Below are 18,162 nucleotides of genomic sequence, written 5' to 3' on the forward strand. Positions count from 1 at the left end.
TTCCTTGAACATTTCCTCCGCATCATCAGAACAGCATTATTTCAAAAGGAAATAGACTCTGAACTTGAAAATTCAGGAGCATACTAACCAAGCCAACATAGGAAAATGCTGATGAAAAGAGCCAATACCTGAGCATTTTTCCTAAGGAGGATTTTAGAATCCTTTGCAATTTGACTATTCATGATAAATATACCAATTTGTCTACTTTTTAAATTATACATTTTTGAAAATAATGTAGTATAATCTAGAAGGTCAGAGTTTACTTGTTTTAATTTTTTTCTATTCTGAAAGTAGAATGTAAAAAAAGCCAAAGATAATTGATGCATTTCTGTTGCATCTAACTTTGACACCTTGTGCTGTGTTCTTTTACATTTCAGTTTACCTTCAATAATTTAGAAAATATTGTATGAAATATGATTCACAATTCAAATGACCCAAAGAGGCTGCTACATTAGATAAGGAAAATGTTTTTTTTAAGATTCTCATTTTGATTATGTGACCCAAAATTCAGCTTCCTGGATAATATAACAAGCCAATGAGCTGTTAACTCATCTCTATCACACTGATGCTACTTCAGTTTTAACTATTTTGTAAGAACATAGAGCTATAAATTTATTTTTAAAAACTTTTTGATTTCTCTAATTATGAAAGGTGAAATGGTGGAAAGGATTAGAAATTGTACAAAATTATAATGAAGAAAAGTACTGTCAATCTGATTGTGGTTATCATACTCATTTTTGCCTATCCTATAGTACTTTTGTAGAAATTTATGTTTATAAAATATTGTTGGTCTTCAATATTTTGAAATATGTTTTGAAACAAATTTTAAAATGTTGTCACAGAACAACAATATGTCATTTAAAAATGAACCCTTTTTAGGTCACCTTTTCCCATTCTCCATACTCCTCATGGATATCCCATTCATTCTCATGATCTTGGGGGTGGGAGGGAAGTTGGCAGGGTTGGCTTCATCGGTGGTATATGTTCCAGGAAGCCCACAGAAATGCACAGTTAGAAAGATCTGAGGCCATTTTAAAGCAACATTGTTGCTGTCTTGGAATGTTTTTTTCCCTAAATTTTTAGAACTTTTTAAAATTTGTTCCTTTTAGTTATACATGGCAGTATAATCTATTTTGACATTTACAAACATGGAATATAACTTATTCTAATTAGGATCCCAGTATTGTGGATATACATAGTGTTGAGATTCACTATGATGTATTCACGTATGTACCTAGAAACGTTATGTCAGATTCATTCCACTGTCATTCCCATTCTTATACCTCATGTCTTCCCTTCATTCCTCTTCATCTAATCCACTGAATTTTTATTCTGTCTCTCATCCCTCCTTGTTGTGGGTTAGCATTCACATATCAAAGAGAACGTTTGCTTTTGGTTTTGGGGGACTGGCTTATTTCAATTAGCATGATAGTTTCCAGATTCATTCATTTATCAGCAAATGCCATAGTTATTCTTCTTTATGGCTGATTAATATTCCACTGTGTATATAAACCATATTTTTAATGCTATTCAACTGAGAAAATTTTCATTTTCATTTTTCAATGGCCTGTATATTATGTAGCAGGTTTTGGTGTTTTGAATGGTAATAAAATCAGCCTTTTTCACATCCAAAGTCTTGAGCCTTGTTGTAGTTTCTTTCGGCTAAAAGGAAGGGTTACGTTTTGTTTGCATAAAGGTGTTTTCAGGTTTCAAACCCCACATCTGTGGAGCTGTGTCCAGGCATTTTTCTTTAATGTGATACAATGGCAGAATATGGTTACCAGTGTCACTGGTTTTTTATATATATATATATATATATATATCAGTGCCTTCCAAATTATTTCCTCCTGCCAAAACTCTCTACTAAACATCATATTCACATATCCAAATGGCTTCTAGATATTTCCAGTGGAGCAAGCTATAAGCCGTTTAATCTCAGAATGTCCCAATCTGCAATGCCATTCTTTCTCCTCTGAATACTGCTCAATATTTCTTGTATTTAACCTCTACCACTTAGATAACACAACCAGAGGTCTGAAACAACCATGGCTCTTTCTTCTTTTTCTTCTGCATGAAGTTTGTCATCAAGTACTACCATATTTATTTCTTAAGTTGTTTTTCTTTCCCTTTGCTGTAGGTTTAGTTGCCATTATCTAAACTTGAGCTATTCTGACAACAATTTGTCTTGAATTTTTTACATCCCTTTTCTGAACATTTTCTATAATTTATTTTGTCATATTTCTCCTGTAAATCAACTTCTGACCACCATTCTGAGCAGTATGTTCCTCAGTCTTCACTCAATGAACATTGTGCTCACTCCCCCAACCTTGAGCCATATATTGCTAAAATAAACATAATCTACCTTCTACATGTTTCTTTTGTTTGAATCCCAAACTTCTTAATAAGTTGATAGAACTTATTTTTCTCTTTCTGGAAAGAATCTTCCAGTTAATTAATTTTGGTGAAATTGTGGTACGATACAAATTGGTGTCATTGATATAGTAGGATTTATATCAGGGAGTACAATTTTGAAATAATGTTGAATGTCATTGTCTGGTGTATTTATAATGACTCATTTGAATATGCCTTAGGGTGCTATAAAAACACCTTGCAAATAGTATGAAGCTAAATTATGTAGATCTGTGATGTTGCAAATTTATTTAAATTCTGATTTTTATAAATCAAGGAGTATCCAGTAAGCCTTATAGAAAGTTAAAAATACAGGTAAAATAGTAGTAATATAATGAAAAACAATAATATTTCTTATATATAAGGGTATGTAGTCTACTGAAGAAGACAGATAAATGAACAGGTAATTATGCCTAAGCATCATAAATATTAAAATAAAGCACAAAGGAGCACTGGGAAACTTGCAGAAGGATTTCTAGTATCATCTCAAAATTCACAGGTAAGGTTTTCTGGAGGAAATAAATACTGATTGTATAAAAAAGTCAGTTGAAATTGTATGAAAGATGAAAAACAGGTCAAGAAATCCAGATATCCATGGCCACTTTGATTACTTCATACCTTTTATTAATAATAAAATGATGAGATGTTTAAATTTCATTTAAAAATAATGGATGATACAAAATGTCTCATGAACAATATTTATTGTTTTTATAATTTTTGAGCTTATCCAAGATACGCAGATGTAATTTGAAAATTACATTTGACTGTTACAGTTTAGCTCCTCTTTTCATGTTGTTAATAAATAAGTCTATTAGGAAGAATAAAACACCATTTGTTTATTTTTTTAACATTATTTTATTTATTTATTTTTATGTTGTTCTGAGAATCAAACTTAGTGCTTCACATGTATTATGCTGACTACCACTGAGCCACATCTCCAGCCCTAAATTTCATCTTCTTAAACAGTGAAAAGCAACTTTGTTTATTTTTCAGCTTATATTCCTATGTACTTTCTATCGAATAAAGAAAACTCATGTTTTGTTGAAAATATAATTAAGGTTTCTGCACATTCTAATTTATAGCTACTGTTGTCTTCTGCCTTAAGGGGATATATATATATATATATATATATATATGTGTGTGTGTGTGTGTGTGTGTGTGTGTGTGTGTGTGTGTATTTTCATTCCCCAAAATAGAATACAAGTGATAATGTCTCATAAACCATTTCTACTATTACATATTCTATTCTGGTTTCAGTAAAGGCACTGAAGGACAAATTTACATATTATATTTTAGTAGCTATAAGTTAAGACAAAACTATTAATAGAGGATGGAAAATTATCTCAAAATGCAAAGTTATATTATCTTTTTCTGGAAGAATGTTGATACCACTTAGAGTTAAATGAAATCCCGCCTTGAAGTAAATTTGCTGTACATATTCTACAAAATTGTTACAATTATGTCACAGTAGGAAATGTGTTTTTTTCCTTAATCTTTCATGGAAACAAGTAAAACATTATTTCCTTTTGAAAATACATTACCCGCTTCAATGGCAATATAGATAAATATTTTAATAGAACTGCCAATAGATAGTTTTTTTATAAATTTTCATGAGTAATTTGGCAATCGCTATGGGTTGTGCATCTTAATTTAGGTAGTTCAAAGAGTGAACTCTCTTTTTATATCAGGTTTCAACAAATGTAGATAAGCCAAAATGTGTTAATGTGCCCTTTACCTTTACACACATTATTATCCTGTCCTTTGGGTTAAAAAAAAAGTATGTATACACACACATACACACAAATCCTGATAGATTTTAGATTAATGTAAACTTATTTCAACAAAGTATAAACATAAACCAAGATTTTTTTATTCAATATGATCAAAGATGTCAAAGTTGGAAATTCTATTACAAATATGAGAAAAGAATATGCACATAGATGTACACATACACACACACACACACACACACACATACACACACAGAGGGAGAAACAGAATATTTGGCAGTTTTGGAGTCAGTGAATTTCAACACAGTGAATAAGAAAAATCTCTCAGAAGGTAAACAATACCAGTTTTGATTCTTACAGTTATGGTGGTCCAGGCTTTGTTTCAGACTTCCTTTCTTTCCACCTGTAAAAGGAATAAGCTGGGTGGAATTTTGTGATGGTGGTTGCAATTAGGAAATTATGATTTTGTAGATGCTGAAAATGGAGCATCTTTCTTAGGGCTGTATTGATGATGAGCTTTGAGAGCTATCTTTTAGTGAACATATATCTCTGTAGTAAGTGCATTCCATCTCATTGAAGCTTCACAGTCCTATGAAATAAGAATGAGTGTAGAGACACCAAGATAGTTCTTTGTGACTATGAGTGCTATAAGGGACCAGAAGTACCTAGAACTGAATTGAAATGTCTTTACCTTCAGCTATGACATCTCCTTCTCTATCTCTCTTTTCTGAAGAGCACCAACCATAGCCTGATGTGTAATTATGAATGCAGAGCTTTGGAGTTGACCACTAAGTTGAAGGATGATTCATTCCATAAAAATTTCCATTTTGGGGTAAATTCCTATGTATCAATTTTTATTTACAATTAAGAGGTAAAATATTTTATCTGCACTTAATTTTTAAAAAGTGAAGATTTATTTACATTATAAATAAGTGTTCTAAAATTATTTTGGGTAAATATGAGAAAAGGTTTGCAATTTTCATTTGAATATTAATTGTCTCAAACATTGATAAAGTTACATGTTGCAAAACTAAAATACTAGACTTGGGGTATTGCAGCTTTACATGCAGGCCAGTATCTCTAGGGAAACATTAGAACTGATGTTTACTTCTGTTCTGCATCCGTACCTGCTCTGAGTCTTTCTGCATCATCTTAATCATCTCATCTGCAGCTGTGCCAAGTTTTCTAAGGCACTCTTAGAAGCTCACATGACTCTTGACCTGGATAGTTTCTTGTACTTCCTGTGTGCCCCACAGCACCATGTTCTTTGTCTCTATTTTTTCTGAGCTTTCATCAATGAAGGTATTTGGTGAGGGCTTTCTTTCTGGTTTGCAGATGACTAACTTTTCTTATCTTCACATGTTAGAGACAAAACACGCAAGGTCCCTTGTCGCTTCTTATGCAGGAATCAATCCCATCATGAGGATTCTGCCCTCCTGACTTAATTTTTCCCATATAAATTTCAAAGAGGAAGCAAAAATTCAGTTTCCTGAATGACCCTTTAATAGGTGATTATTTATAAATTTCATAGATGAATAATAAAAGTTCCAAAATACTTAAAAGATCTTCATGGCAATGTCTATACCTACAAGAATTTTAAGAATGCTATTGTCTCTCTTTAAGCATAAAAATATTGCCTTGTAGCTTTTCTCACATATGATTATAAATATTTTCATTTAAAATTCAATCCTAGGGCTGGGGATGTGGCTCAAGCGGTAATGCGCTCGCCTGGCATGCGCAGGGCACTGGGTTAGATCCTCAGCACCACGTAAAATAAAATATAAAGATGTTGTGTCCATTGAAAACTGAAAAGTAAATATTAAAAAAGATATTGTGTCCATATTAAAAAAAAAGATCTTAAAAAATTCAATCCTAAAATTTATACTGTTACTTGAGTTGAATAGGCAACTCAGAAATTGCCTTTGAATATGGTATCTATTTCTTTTAGGAATTGCTGTTTCTTTTTGAAGAGAGTTAGGCAAGGGGTTTACAGAGTTGTAACTATAGAGATATAAAGACTAAAAACACTCAACCTTAATAGTTTAAAAAAATGCATGTTTTTCTCTGTACATAAATCACTAAGCATAATACAAAAATACTCTCTTCTTGTCACTCTCATACTACATAAATATACCAAAGGAAAGATGGAATGTGAAGGCTAGAATCAAGGCCAAATTTAGCAGAAAACATGACAATGATCCCAGAGTTTGAGTGCTGGAAGAAAGCCCAGATAATAATGATAGTAACCTTTTGGACTCCTCCATTTAGAACTTGTCAAAAATACTGAATTCTATTGAGTTTAAATAGTGCCAGCTCAATAGGAATAAGTCCAAATCTCATTTTTTAGAGTGGATTTTGGCACAGAGGAGGTGTTTGTTACAAGCTTAGCCTGTTAGCTCAAATTAATATTGGACCCGGTACTCCTTACAACACAGTGAGGGTTATGTTGTCAGATTCAATATTAGTGTAGAGTAAGTTTTGGGTTAATTTAAAATAGTCTCAAAAACTCAAATAATCTGTACTATCATAAATGATATTGACAATTGTAACATATGTTTTTAAATTCTGCAAGAGTTGGTATTCAGAATACAGAAACCAAGTTCTTCTGTTTAATAATTTGAAGAATGTAGAGCATATGACAAAATGGCCACAAAAGTAATTTAAACTGTTTCATTCATCCGTTATGTGTAGTCAAAATTTAATTAATCACTAGTTTATTTGATACAATCATTGTATAAGCCACTATAACATTATTGGTAAAGAACAGAAGCAGATCTTTCAATTAGTTTCCTTGAGAACTTACAGGAAAGTAAACAATTCAATAAAATTCTTCAGATTTTTAAAAAGCATCAAGGTTAGTTTCTAGTAATTTTCCCATTGATTATAATTTTTTGTTTTCTTTCATATAAAATAAAATTAAATGAATGTTGACAAATAGTAGGTTTCATTCATTCATTCTCCTTTTCATTCAACATATTTTTATTCTAATTAACTATGTGTCAAATTCCTTGAGATTCAAAGACAGTAAGCTATGATCCATTTCATCAAATAGTTTATATTTTAATGGAGACAATGGTTATGTAATCCAGACTGGTGGGAACAGTGAATCATAAATTTTTCAGATGAGATGACAGAAAAAAAATGAATGTGTAGGCACAGAGAAAGGGAAGAAGGTGAGATTTGGTAAATAAACAGATCATGAAGCGTATTGTATGTTAGACTAGGCAGCTTGGCCTTCATCCAAACTATGATGGCATGCTGTGGAAGATTTTTAACTGGGATGGTGGTGTCAGAAAGAAAATTACAATTGTAGGGTAGAAGATGGCAAATCTAGATAGATGAGATAATTTGGGAGGTTTTTAAATAACTCAGATGACAGATGATAATTTCCTGAAGTGAGGAATTTGTAATTCAAGAATTTTTACAGAGAGATTTACAGAAATTAGTTACTTGTTGATGGCAAGGCTACAGAGTAATTCTAACATTACCCTCAGGATAGTTATCTTGAGGATTGAGGTATACCATTAGAGGTATACCATTAGAGGTACAAAATGCAGAATGCATGTGTAATGTGAGCTACTGACATAGTTTTGTGCATCTTCTGGTTGGATTAATTGTCCATTTTAAAATTAAGAGAATTGTCTTTGGTAGAAGTCAAGTTCAGAGAGTATTAGAAGTGGTATTGGAAATTATGGACACATGATTTCCTCAAATGTACCCTGGAACACTTTTATCTAGATATACCTGAGAATGAACCTAGGGACACTGGCTGTGAATGACCCAAGAAATGGGAGTAAATCAGAAGCAAGAGAGAAAACGACTTTCAGAAACAGAAAGCAGTGTCAACAAAGGGTCATATATAACCTGGTGAATGTGTACACAGGTCATCAAGTGTGGCTTACAAATTGCTCATTGCATTCAACATTGACATGTGCCAGTTTTACTGAGTATAGTTTTAGGTGACAGTTTAGAGGTACTAGTCCAAGATATTTAAAAAATGAATGCAGAGAAATGCACAGCATGTGTATTTACGTTTCAGTGTGTTTGAGAAGTAGATCCTAGTACAGTGAATGGAGAGTAGTTTATGTTCAGTGTATATTTTTAATATAGGAAATATTTAAGAATGCTTAAAGGCATTTAAGGGAAAACAAAGAGAATGAAAGGAAGAAGAGAAAAGGTAATTAATAAAGCAAAGTCACTCAACATAGAAAAATAAAGGGATAAAATCAGAGGTGGTGTTAAGAGAGAAAAAGAGATATATTGTGCTCCAAAGCATGAAGAAGAAAGAACTGATGTAGATGTGTTTGTAAATGACAATATTTTATCAGTAAAATTGGAAGCTAATTATGGTCTTGTGATCAAGATGAACAAGCTTGGCATGGGAGACTCTGAGAGACATATAGGAGAATCAGATCTATGCTACCTGGGTATATGCCAATCTCAGCAGTGTTGAAAGTCTAGTTGATTTCAAAACCATGATGTGGCTTTGTAGTTTCATGTTCTCTCTATAAATATGTGGAAGATCATGTGTAGGAGTGAGAATTGAGCTGTCACTTACCTTGGAGCAGGTATTTCAGAAAAATATAGCAGAAGAGAATTAGCAATCCTGATAAGCTATTGGCTAAAATAAAGGATCTTTGCATTAGACTGAAGAGGAAAGGTAGTTATGCTGAGTAGGAAAAGAAAGTCAGATAGAATAGAACTTTATAAAAGTTAGACACCTCAAACAATGAAAAAGAAAGTTCAGTGAGAATAAGATGATGAATAGTAAAAGCCACATACAGAACAGATAAAGCAAGAGGAGAAAATTTTGCTGATTAATATCTTCAATTGTACAAGCTGCAATGATGCAAATGTCTATATGTTATTGTCATGTGATGGAGAATTAAGTACTTCCTCTCAGGCTTTGTCAAAACCTCCTTAATTCTCTCCCTAGAGAGGTAAGACGTCTTCTCTGAGAAAGTGATGTTTGAGCCAAGTCTTGAAGTAACAATAGGTCATGAGTCAGAAAAGGAAGGGATGGATAGAAGGTATTATTATCTGAAGATAACAGCATGAAAACAAATGTGGGCCCTGATCAGTCGAGTTGTGTACAGGGCACCATAGCGACTTTGGTTTGTCTTAATCATGAAATATCTATAGAGCTAGGCTGGCCGATGGTATAACATTGTGGTACAGAGGGAAGATCACTGAGGATCTGTTATGCCAGGCCGAGGGGTTTGGCTTTATAAGGAATTTTTGGTATCTAGTGAAATTTTTAGCAGGAAACTTACATGACCACATATGAATCATATAATTACAATTTTTAATGACACGTAGACTATATTATTTGAGGAAAACAATACTGGATTCTGGATAACTGATAATGTTGTTGAAAAATAATGATAGATTAACTTATAGGTCAAGTGAGTGACAAGGAAGCCCAACATAATTTTATGAATGAGAGAAGGATTGGACAAACTGATTCTAAGTTTATTTTGAAACACAAGTGTATGAAACATGAACTATTTCCAAGGAGGAATATTAGGGAAGGGAAGTTTAGAGGTAGAAAAATACATTGCAAAGGTAAGCTAATCTAAAATAACAACTTATTTACATTTGAGTTGATAAATAGTTCATTGAGAATAAATGAGTAATTCCAGACAGAATGTGCAGTTTGTTAAGTTGAATTATATACAATTTTTCACAAATGACTTGACAATTCAAATGACCAGAAGAAGCACATAAAAAATTGCTAAGAAGATGGCAAGTCACACTTTGTCTCTTTGCACTCCAAAGAATTCACATAATTAAATAATTGAATAAATAAAGGATATACTTGCAACCTGAAGCAAACATGTTCAAGGGACATTTTGAAGGCAAGAATGTCTTTAAAGTTTTTAATGGGTTGAAAACCAATGGGCAGGGTGACATAAGAGGAGAAAAATCACATGCTGGGATATGTTTCAGAAAAGTTTGAAAAAGAAGTGGTAGTTGTCTGTTCAATGAAATCTTTGAGACAGGTAAGAGTTGAAGTGAAAAGGCATATAGAGCAAGAGGCATGAACATAGACAAGGAGCTTCATTTTGGGTCAGCATGACACCTCCATATGTGCCTTCTACTCTCTGCTTATACATAAAGAATTTGGGCAGGTCTCCATCTATTCAATAAATTAATTAACACATAGTTGAGGAAAGATATGGTTTCACTAAGTGTTAAAAGGAATGGAATCAGGTCTTTATATATCTGTGAGAAAATTATTTTCATTGCAGAATTCTATACTGGGACAAGGTGTCATTCATTACAAGGGAGAGAGAGAAGGAGATTCTCAAACATGTACCTACTTCCATAACTAATCCAATCCCACTTCATAAAGCTATAACTTAATAGGTGGGTCTGCTCCAAGATGTGTTAGAAGGAACAGCAATTAAGATAGACCTGGGGCAGGTCCAAAGAAAAATGAGTACTGATTAAAACAGGTGAGAGGTCTCTGGAGAAGGAAGTGTGTGTGTTAGTGGGAGGGAAAAAGTGGGGACGCCATGAACAGTTATGATCACAGCACTTAACTTTGTAATTTTGTTCATAGCAAATGTTTAACCGATGGGTTTTGATGATAAAAAAAATCAAACTTTCAAAAACCAGACTTAGTACTTTTAAGGATCCTTCAATATATGTTAGTTTATGCAATGTACTTATAAAAATTATAATGGTTAAGTACTTTCAACACTTCAGGTAGTCTGGAAAACATCCAGATGCACTATTATCTGAATTGATAGAACATTGTAATTCACTCTTAGCTCTGGAAGATGTCCAACTAGTGGAGCTGAAATTATGCCATTTTCCAGTAGATAATTCTTACTCAAGCGTTTCATGGGTTGCTACCAGCATTGCTAACACTTGTTTATTTTTCAAGGTTTCGTTTTCTTTTGGGAGAGTTGGACTAATATGTTTCTCTCATTTATTAGATTCATCAAATGGCAGAATATGTGCTTTTTTTTTCACCAAGATTTCTAGTTCTATTTTATTGGCTTCATGCCAAAATCATGTACTTAGTGATTTCTATTGGAAGGCAAATGACAAGACAGAGTGCCAGTGCAGCTTTTTCTCCACTCAAATAAATGAGTATTTTGACTTGACTGGATCATCAGGCCAGAAAAACAGGATGGTGTGCCAATGCATGATGTAACTTTGATGGCCACTACATAAAGTATTATGCTGAAGTATTGTTTTCATCTTAACAGATTTCTTTCTCTTCTCTCCTCTGTTGACTTCACCTGGCCAATGGTGCAATCAGCTAGTTTTCACCTAGCCTTTTTGGAATGAAAATGATGAGAATATGCTGGGGAATGTTAAAAAGGACATTGTGCAATTTATTTAAATGGCCTCCTTTTTTTCTTCTAAAGCATTATTTTTACTATTATATTTTTTAATTTATTTTGTTTCACCAGCAAAGGTTTAAGAGTAATTGCTTATACAAAGGAGTTTTTAGGTCAGCTTTATCTTCCAGTGACAATGCTAATTATTATTTTGGCATTGAATGTCTGCATTTTTATTTTAAAAATCATATTTTTTAAAGTAAAGGATATTACAGAATTTTGTCCATGAGAAATAATTGTCATAGTCTATTTCCTGTTGCTATACCAGAATACCTAAGCCTGAATAATTTAAAAAGGAAAGTAATTTAAAAAGGAAAGCCAAAGGTTTACTTTGGTTCATGGTTCTGGAGCTTGTAGAACACGTCACTGGCATTTTCTCAGCCCCTGGTAAGAGGGCCTCACGCTGCTGCATCAAATCATGGTGGAGAAAAATAGGGAAGAGAACACGTGTGGAAGGAATTCTTGAGAGAAACAAAGAGGAAGAAACTCTAATCAATTTCATTTTCCCAAGTACTAATTCATTGAATTTTCTTTTTGAACATTCTTTTATAATTTGATTTCCTTAATGTGTAAACTACTTCCTTAATTAAATTAAGCACATGAGAGTTATGGTTGCTCTTTTTTCACTTGCAAGATACAATAGAGATATTCTGTGTTACTGCATTGTCCTCATGAAAGTTAAAAAGACACACAATCAGCTCTCCATGCCTATGGGTACCACACCCACAGATCCAACCAAACTATATTGAGAAAAAGAACAGACATTGAGCATCAGCTATACAACCCTAGGCACTGTGCTTGATGGACTTAACAATTCATAGTTGTTTATAGTTTGTTACTCTACTGCTTATAGCTTGTAGTAGAAACCATATATGATATGCTACAACTGGTCCTCTCATTATTTCCTACCAAAATTGGCCAAAGATTTCATAATATAGTATTTTCTTATATTCCTCTTAGTAACACATGGTCTTTGATTTTTCACAGTAAAGCTAAATGAAGAGCAAGTTTAAGTACATATATCTAAAACATTTGGAAAATGTTTTAGATATATGTACTTAAAATTATATGTAAAACTATGTATGATCATAAGTGGCTGTTATATTGTACCATAAGAATTTGGTACATACACATGTACACACATACAGGCAGCTTCATTTTTAAAGACATGAAGGACAACAACTGCCTTCTACTCTAAACTACTTCTATGAGTGTTTAGTTGTTATGACTATTTAAGTACTATCTAGCTTACTGAATATTGATATGATGAAACTTTTCTTTCTTTATAGTTCCAATGAATTTATATATATATATTTTTTTTCATATCTAATATATTTATATATATTTATATAAAACACCTAGGAAGTGAAGATTCTTTTTCAGTTAAAAATGTTTTTGAGGAATTGTGAGATTTTGTTATTTATAAATAATAAAGAGATAAAGAGAACATAGACAATGTAAGCAGTTATTGTAGGAAAAGCAATTTGGTAAAATTATAGAAATATAATATTGCCACTGTATCCAAGAATGTAAGTGGTTGACATGTTTTAAGTTTTTTAAAAAATTTGATTATATAGTAATTCACTTGTACTAATGCATTTTATAAAAATGTGTGAACATAACTAATAGAAGAGAGTTTGGATTTCACCATAGCAGGTTGAACTTATTGATTGACTTTTGAAGAAGAATTATCAGATTAATACCAAAAGATAGGTAGGAATGCATTTTGAATAAAAGATAAGCATGTGACTTACCTCTGGAAAACACAAAACTTTAAACTGAACTAGAGAATAATAATCATGATCTTTGGGGAATTGAGAAGAATTGACAAGATGGTGCTAGGAATACAGGAATGAATAGACTACTGCTTAGATCCTCACCAAGGTTGCTCTCCTCTAAAAATATTTAGTAGCTGCAATCTAGGCAGTTTCCTCTCTGGTAATCTTTCATATCAAATACAGAAAGTACTGTTTGATTAATAAAATCAATGCACAGAAAGTACAATGGAAAAAGAGACTTTAATTAGTGGAGATGTGTAGTGTATGGAAATGGGAGGTTGCCAGATGCCAGCAATGGGAATATTATGGGTAGTGTAGCCAAATGGAATAAACAACAAAGAGACGGAATTGCTCTTATATCTGCACACATAATGTGTGAACATACCAAAAAGAGCTACAAAATGAGGGTACTCTGTCCAGAACTTAAGACTTTTGAGGTATGAGGCATCAAATCTACTGTTGAGGAAGCACCTAGAGAAACCTGGTCTTTGGTAAGGGATATGTGTGGTAGGGTCAGAAGTCTTAGGGAAAGCAGAGACCAAGAGAAATAATTTTATAAAGAGATGAGAGTTTGGGGAGTTAATTGGAAATGCAGGAGTTTTGGGAAACACTGTGGAAATAAAAATCCAGCAAAAATCATTCAACATCCAGGAGATGAAATAACAAGTGTGAGAGGTTGGAGAGTGGATAATTGCATTTGACCAGTGACAGAGGCTGAGATATTTGAGATGTTCATAATGTTAATTTTTGTACAGGTTATAGTAACTCTAATGTTATGGTAGTGTTATTCAGATAAAGATCCTAGAAAGGATTAGGGGACTGGAAAAATTAATACAACAGCAGTCTTCATAGGCTTTCTTCAAAGATATCACTAAGAGTTTCTTTCAAGTACCAGAACTTTCTACACTTCATACCTTAAGCATGATAGGACAGATAATATGAACAACATTCAGGGTAAGATTTTCAGAAAGTGTTAATAGGGCTCTTAAGGTATTGATTTTAACATTGATGAGGATGAGGACATATTGAGCCTTCAATACATGTTAGCAGTAGATCTTATTCTGAAGGCCCAATGTTTTTCATATTCTTTGTCAAGATGGCATACACACCCACACCCACCCGGACACACACACTAATATCTATCTATACATTAAGGTGTCAGGTGAATATTTACAAAGAGAAACAAAAGAATGCAATATTTCTTTGAAACCATAAAAGGCTTATTGCGCTTTCATTATGAAATCCCATTTATCCTTTCTCTTTCCATAAGTTGCTGCATGTCACCTATGGTGCCATTTTTTCAATGAGATCAAGTTTGTAGGCAGTAACATTGGTTTGGATGTGAGTTTATCAACTATGAGTGTACAACTTAGATGAAAAACTTCAAATATTAATTAATTAATTGTATTAACTAGTTGTTCAGTATGATGAGTAAAGTCACAGATATATCCCATGACCTACCCTTAGGCTTTTAAGAAGTGGTGACAATAGATAAACTAAATCATTTTTTGCATAATCTGACCATCCACAGATGGGTGTATTTCATAAGGATGTCATTTCATTCCAAATCTGAAGTCATTAGATCTCAGCATTTAAGTCACATATTTTAATTATAAGAGCTCAAAGGACATGGATTGGGTCTAGGTACTATATACACATTTTCATGTATTCATCAACATGATATTGTACTCATTAGTATGTTGTTTTTTCACTTAGATAATAAAAATATAGATACATAATTTGTACTATTTGAAATTAGCTAGTGTTAAAATAGCTTGCTTATGCTTCCTCCAAGGTTAGACTTTGGGATACCTCCCAAGCCTGAGATCACTATTGAATACATAATGCTAAAAGCCATAAGGAAGATTCATTGTGTGATTAATTATGTGAGTATTTTATGTATAGCAGTTAGTATATAAATGTAAAACAAGTGCTGTATACTGACGTTGTGTTGGTGGGAATAGAAGTGGGATAGAATATTGCTTCCAATCTAGGAATTATCCTGTTACAATAGTTTATGAAATTAAATGGAAACAAAACATTTTTCTAATAGACTATAAAAGGTCTTATATCCTTATTAACTTCCTCTATGAGAATGTTTCCTGTGCAGTTATGTTTTTCTGGACAACATTTCTGATATAGTAAGGTTTTCTTAAAGAAACTGAGCGAATAACTGCTAACACATGTAATTTTGTAAATAATCTGAAATAATTTAAGATTTCATTTTAAAATAATCTACTTTCTTTAAAGAATATAGAAAATGTGAAAGGTCAACTTTATTAAGAATTGGCCCTCATTCTCCAGAACATTCCAGACTGCACTCTGAAATGTGATCACTGAGTGAGGGCTGCTGCTGGTAGGCTTATAATTTGTAGACTTCAGGCAGAGAATTTCAGATAGTTATTGTTTACTCCAAATAATTGGACCAAAAGGAGGTAAGTTTCCTGCTAGATTCAGAACTTTACATTAGGCAGCCATACCACACGTAACTCACAGCCATTTTTTAGAAATAAATATGAATACAGAATTATGTTGGTAAACTGAGCATTCTAAATCTGTGGTGGTTTTCTTTTCCTACATTATTAGTAAAAATTTTTTTTCAAAAATTTTTTCACTATATTACTTTTAAATAAAAAATGATGAAAATGATGGTACAGTTTTTATTTATAAATTCAATGATCAAGAAATATTGGAGGGAGTAATACCACAGGGAATTTTATGTGGGTTTGCCAAATACACAATAAATAAATAAAAATTAGCTGAGAGGAAAATAAAATTCTTAATGCTATAAAATACATTGCTGTGTTACAGCTTTCTGAATATCAAACTGTGTCATCTGTTGCCTTTAAAATCTCAGGACCCTCCATCTTACTTTAAAGAGGATTTATGACACTATGTACATTCCTACAAAGATAAATTTTTTTACTCAATACAATTATTTTGTCTAAATGAAGATGGTTTAAATGAGTTATTGCTCATAAAAATCTATCATACTGAAAAATAAAGGTAGATTTGGTGATTTTATAAAAATGAATTAACATATGTACTGTCAGTTTACCGTTAGTATGCAAATATTAAAAATTCTAGAATTTTTTTACAAAAATATAGTTTCTAAGTCAAAATATCAATTTTGTACAGTGTTTTCTTTAACCTATTATAGATAATAGGTTGTCTTTATTAAAAGATATACGATTATTTTGGTGAATTATACAACATGTAATTTTATTTCAAGATGTTTATGTGTATTTATTCCTATTTGTAAATTTAAGTTATTAATTTGTTGTTTTAAACAAGGTGAAATAACAGCAGCAGAGAAATTTCATAAACGTTTTTTACTAGAGCTTTATAGTTATACATAGTAGATCAGTTCATCACAACAAATTCATACATGCATAGAAATTGATTTCAGCTCATGATCTCTCCCTATTCCCTTCTGCCCTCCCCCTCCTTTTGTCCTTCCTCTACTAGACTTCCTTTCACTCATCTATTAATTTGTATTTGATTGGCTCCTTATGTTATCCTATCCTTTCTTTCCCTTTTCCTTTATTTTATTCTAGCTTTTGCATATGAAAGAAAGCATTTGAACTTTGAGTTTCTTAGTTTGGCTAATTTCACTAAGGATGATATTCTCCATTTCCAACCATTTACTGGCAAATGCCACAATTTCATTTTTTAATGGCTCATTACAGATATATTCCTCTAGTATGGAGGTGGATATATTGCTATAGTATGCCAATATTAGATCTTTGGAGAAAATACTAAGGAATGGGGTATCTGAGTCATATGGTGGTTCCAATCCTACCTTTTTGAGGAATCTCCATAAGGTTCCCAGAGTGGTTGTATTAGTTAGCAGTCCCACCAACACTGTACAAGCCTTCCATTTTCCCCACAACTCCATCAGCATTTATTGTTGTTTATATTCTTGATCATTGCTATTCTTACTAGAGTGAGATGAAATCTTAGTGTAATTTTGATTTGCACTTCCCTGATTGTTAGAAATGTTGAATATTTTTTCCATTGGCTATTTGTGTTTTTGTTTTTGAGAAGTTTCTTTTTAGTTCTTTTGCCCATTTTTGATTGGGTCATTTGTGTTTTGGTGTTTAGTGCTTTGCTTATTCTGGAATTAATCCTCTATTGGAGGAGTGATTGGCCAAGATTTTCTCCCAGTTTTAGGCTCACTGTTCATGCTCTTAATCACTTTCTTCCCTGTGCAGAAACTTTATAGTTTGATGACATTCTACTTACAGATTCTAGGTTTTTTCCTTGCACTTTGGGGGTCTTATTAAGTCAGTGCCAGCACCTAATAAGGAGTGTTGACCCTATATGTTCTTCTAGAAGGTGTAAAGTTTCTGTTCTAATTACTGAGGCTTTGATCCATTTTGATTTGAGTTTTGTGCAGGATGAGAGATAGGGGTCTAGTTTCATTTTTCTACATAGAGCTATTGAATTTTCCCAACACATTTTGCTAGAAAAAGGCTGTCTTTTCTCCAAGATATGTGTTTGGCACCTTTGTCAAATATTAGATGACTATTAGTATGTGGATTTGTCTCTGTGTCTTCTAGTCTGTTCCATTAGTCTTCATATCTATTTTAATGCCAATACCATTGCTGGTTTTGTTACTATAGCTCTATAGTAAAATTTCACAGTTGGTATTATGACACCTCTTGCTTTTCTTTTCTTGATTAGTGTCACTTTAGCTATTTTTGGTCTCTTATTCCTCCAAATTAATATAAGAATTGTTTTGCCTAATTCTGTGAAGAATGTCATTAACATTTTGATGGGGATTGCATTGAATTTGTATATTGCTTTTGGTAGTAAGGCCAATTGAACAATATTGATTTTGCCTATCTAATAAAATTACAGATATTCCCAATTCTAAGGTCTTCTTCA

General features: G+C 32.6%; 1 protein-coding gene across 1 annotated transcript in view; it reads left to right on the forward strand.

The window, feature by feature from the left end:
* The window catches only part of Hcn1 (hyperpolarization activated cyclic nucleotide gated potassium channel 1), a 363,268-nt gene that overhangs the window by 185,162 nt on the left and 159,944 nt on the right, over window positions 1–18,162 (forward strand). The window lies entirely within an intron of this gene.

The sequence above is a fragment of the Callospermophilus lateralis genome, chromosome 5 (genome assembly GCF_048772815.1).
Source record: "Callospermophilus lateralis isolate mCalLat2 chromosome 5, mCalLat2.hap1, whole genome shotgun sequence".
NCBI classification, from domain to species: domain Eukaryota; kingdom Metazoa; phylum Chordata; class Mammalia; order Rodentia; family Sciuridae; genus Callospermophilus; species Callospermophilus lateralis.